The sequence below is a fragment of the Apodemus sylvaticus genome, chromosome 17 (genome assembly GCF_947179515.1).
Source record: "Apodemus sylvaticus chromosome 17, mApoSyl1.1, whole genome shotgun sequence".
In the NCBI taxonomy this organism is placed as follows: Eukaryota; Metazoa; Chordata; class Mammalia; order Rodentia; family Muridae; genus Apodemus; species Apodemus sylvaticus.
The window spans coordinates 6,225,278-6,229,605 of NC_067488.1; the positions used below are offsets into that span (position 1 = coordinate 6,225,278).

The 4,328-nt window shown below is 47.9% G+C and overlaps 1 pseudogene; it reads right to left on the reverse strand.

Moving 5' to 3' along the window:
* Window positions 1–1,680: 1,680 nt before the first annotated feature.
* LOC127667608 (glyceraldehyde-3-phosphate dehydrogenase-like) lies at window positions 1,681–3,063 on the reverse strand (annotated as a pseudogene).
* Between the last annotated feature and the right edge of the window lie 1,265 nt (window positions 3,064–4,328).

The window sequence follows — 4,328 nt, forward strand, 5'->3', positions numbered from 1 at the left end:
TGAGCTTCAAGGTCATGGCCCAGCAAGAGGTCTCAATTGGGAACTCAAGCTGAGTTTGATCCCGGGTCCACAGAGCTGACAGAGAGGCTCGAGTTCCTCAGGTTGTCCCCAGCAAGCTCTACAGCTGCTTCTAACTCTCTCTGGCAGGAGATTCAGCGAAAAGCAGAGTCAGGCCTTGAAATGGTCCCCCTAAGCCCTCATGCTCAAGAAGAGAGACCTGATAATACCCAGAGTCTAATACCTATGCAAATAATGGAGGGCTTTCATTTTTGCAACGAAGCAGGGAGGTGGCATCTGTAATCTCAACACTCTGGAGGTGAAGGCAAAAGAATCAGGTCCAGGCCTATCTCAGCTTCACAGTGAGTCCAGGGCTATCTGGTTTGTGTAAGAGCTTGTCTCAAAACAAACAAAAACCCCCAAATAAACTGATTTTTTTCTTTGCAAGTTATTTAATTGCAAGGAATGAAGCACCTAGCAGTCATCTATAATAGAAATAGAAATAGCTATACTATTTCAATTCCTATATACTATACTATTCCTATTGTGTGGTAGAGGATTTGAGCAAGATGTGAATTCTCACATATCAGAAGACATAGAACTTAGGAGAATTCATGACTGGCTGGGGTCAGCCTGGTGCCATCACCTGCTGGTGCATAAATGACAGGCACCTCTGCTGATCACAGCATCAGGGCAGGGGGCCGCTTCCAGAGAACGGACTCACTGGGATGTCACAGTGGCCTTTGGGGGCATCTGAGGCATGGTGGATTCCCTAAAAGGAGTCAGAGGCTGGGGAGATGCTGTCTGTGAAGTGCTTCCTGTGTGATTGTGGAAACCTGAGTTCACATCCTCAGAATCTCTGCAAAGACAGATCCAGAGCACATCTGTAAACCCAGGTGCTGTGATGAGACGGGGGGGGGGGGGAACCCCAGAAGCTGTGGAGGTGCTTAGTCTGGCATGCACGACAGTGAACTGCAAGGAAGTTCACACACACACACACACACACACACACACACACACACACACACACTACAAAGTTTGTTTTGTGTTAGTCAACTATTTCTGGGCATGAGACCTGCCCCAAAGTGTGGTTGCTATACCCAGTGATGCTCTATTGGAAAAAAAAACAAAACCTGATTTCCCCTTTGCCCACAGGTATCAATTGCAAATAACTTCTTGGTTAGGGGTAGGGCCCTGTGTCCACTGCCCCTCTCAGTGTGGGACTCCTGTTGACCTGAACCTGCATAGATCTCCGTGTGCCGCCACAGTCTCTGTGAGTTCACATGTTTATCAATCCTGTTCTGTCTGGAAGACACTGTTTCCTTGTCTCTGGACGTTTCTTTGGTAACGTTGATCTATAGGTATAGCAATATGTCACCAGAGTCTTTTTATTACTGTGTTCCTTTATCAGAATAATAGTAGGGTTTCCCCTAGGCCCATGACCTATCTAGTCTTGGTTACTTTAGCAGTGTTAAATATGGGTTCCATCTCATGGAGTGTCTTTTAAATCAATAAAATGGTTGGTTACATCATAGCATTTGTGTTGCTATTATACCAGCATATCTTTTTTTTTTTTTGTGGATGCAGCGAACTTTATTGATGGTATTCTAGAGTAGGGAGGGCTTCTTAGGCCTCTCCTCTTATTATGGGGTCTGGGATGGAAACTGTGAGGGAGATGCTCAGTGTTGGGGGCCGAGTTGGGGCAGGGACTCCTCAGCATCAAGGGCCTCTCTCTTGCTCTCAGTGTCCTTGCTGGGGTGGGCGGTCCAGGGCTTCTTACTCCTAGGAGGCCATGTAGGCCGTGAGGTCCACCTCCCTGTTGCTGTAGCCATGTTCATTGTCATACCAGGAAATGAGCTTTACAAAGTTGTCATTGAGAGCAATGCCTGCCCCAGCATCAAAGGTGGAAAAGTGGGAGTTACTGTTGAAGTCTCAGGAGACAACCTAGTCCTCAGTGTAGCCCAGGATGCCCTTCAGTGGGCCCTCAGATGCCGACCTGAACCTGCATAGATCTCCATGTGCCGCTGGTCAATGAAGGGGTCGTTGAGGGCAACAATCTCCACTTTGCCAAGTGCAGAGCAAAAGGCAGCCCTGGTAACCAGGCGCCCAATACGGCCAAATCCATTCGCAGCAACCTTCACCACTGTGTCTATGGGAGGAGGCTGGCACTGCAAGGAGGCTTCACCACCTTCTTGATGTCATCATACTTGGCAGGTTTCTCCAGACAGCATGTCACATCCATGATGGCTACATTGGAGGTAGGAACACGGAAGGCCATGCCAGTGGTCTTCCTGTTCAGCTCTGGGATGACCTTGCCCACAGCCTTGGCAGCACCAATGCAGGGATGATGTTCTGGGCAGCCCCACGGCCATCACACCACAGCTTCCCAGAGGGGCCATCCACAGCCTTCTGAGTGGCAGTGATGGCATGGACAGTGGTCATAGCCCTTCCACAATGCCAGAGCTATCATGGATGACCTTGACCAGGGGGGATAAGCAGTTGGTGGTACAGGATGCATTGCTGACAATCTTGAGTGAGTTGTCATATTTCTCATGGTTCACACCCATCACAAACATGAGGGCATCAGCAGAAGGGGCAGAGATGATGACCCTTTTGGCCCCACCCTTCAAGTGGGCCCCAGGCTTCTCCATGGTGGTGAAGATGCCAGTAGACTCCACAACATACTCAGAACCAACATCACCCCATTTGATGTTAGCGGGATCTCGCTCTTGGAAGATGGTGATGGGTTTCCCATAGATGACAAGCTTCCCATTCTCAGCCTTGACCAGCTGTTGAATTTGCTATGGGTGGAGTCACACTGGAACATGTAGACCGTGTAGTTGAGGTCAATGAAGGGGTCGTTGAGGGCAACAATCTCCACTTTGCCAAGTGCAGAGCAAAAGGCAGCCCTGGTAATCAGGCGCCCAATACGGCCAAATCCATTCGCAGCGACCTTCACCACTGTGTCTATGGGAGAAGGCTGGCACTGCATGAGGAGATGTGGCTGTCTCTAGAACAGGGAGGAGCAGAGAGTCACACCAGTGTATTTTTCAGTCAGGTCACTGTTGTAGGTTGCAGGGCGTGTGGCTGGGTGAGATTAGGAGACAAAACGCATGTGGATGAGAAACATTTAAAGAAATGTTTAATATTCTTAGCTGCTGTTTATTAAATAATACATTTATTAAAGATAAACTGAGATTTTTATCTTAGCCAAGTCAGAAAGGCCAAGATCAATAATACAAAAGGCAGCTAACGCTGGTGAGGATGAAGAGAAAGGGGGACATTTATTCACTGCTGGTGGGAGCACAAGTGGAAAGCAATATGGAAGGTCCTCATAAGGGGAGACTCAGTCTACCTCAGGATCCAGCTATCCTACTCTCGGGCATTTACACAGAGGGCTCTACATGCTACTCTACACAGGATTCTACATGCTACTATACACAGAGGGCTCTACATGCTACTCTATACAGGATTCTACATGCTACTATACACAGACTCTACATGCTACTATACACAGACTCTACATGCTACTCTACACAGGACTCTACATGCTACTCTACACAGGACTCTACATGCTACTCTACACAGGACTCTACATGCTACTCTACACAGGACTCTACATGCTACTATACACAGGGCTCTACATGCTACTATACACAGGGCTCTACATGCTACTATACACAGGACTCTACATGCTACTCTACACAGGACCCTACATGCTACTCTACACAGGACTCTACATGCTACTCTACACAGGACTCTACATGCTACTCTACACAGGACTCTACATGCTACTCTACACAGGGCTCTACATGCTACTATACACAGACTCTACATGCTACTATACACAGACTCTACAAGCTACTCTACACAGGACTCTACATGCTACTCTACACAGGACTCTACATGCTACTCTACACAGGACTCTACATGCTACTATACACAGGGCTCTACATGCTACTATACACAGGGCTCTACATGCTACTATACACAGGACTCTACATGCTACTCTACACAGGACCCTACATGCTACCCTACACAGGACTCTACATGATACCCTACACAGGACTCTACATGCTACCGTACACAGGACTCTACATGCTACTCTACACAGGGCTCTACATGCTACTCTATACAGGGCTCTACATGCTACTATACACAGAGGGCTCTACATGCTACTCTACACAGGACTCTACATGCTACTATACACAGGACTCTACATGCTACTCTACACAAGACTCTACGTGCTACTCTACACAGGGCTCTACATGCTACTCTACACAGGGCTCTACATGCTACTCTACACAGGGCTCTACATGCTACTCTACACA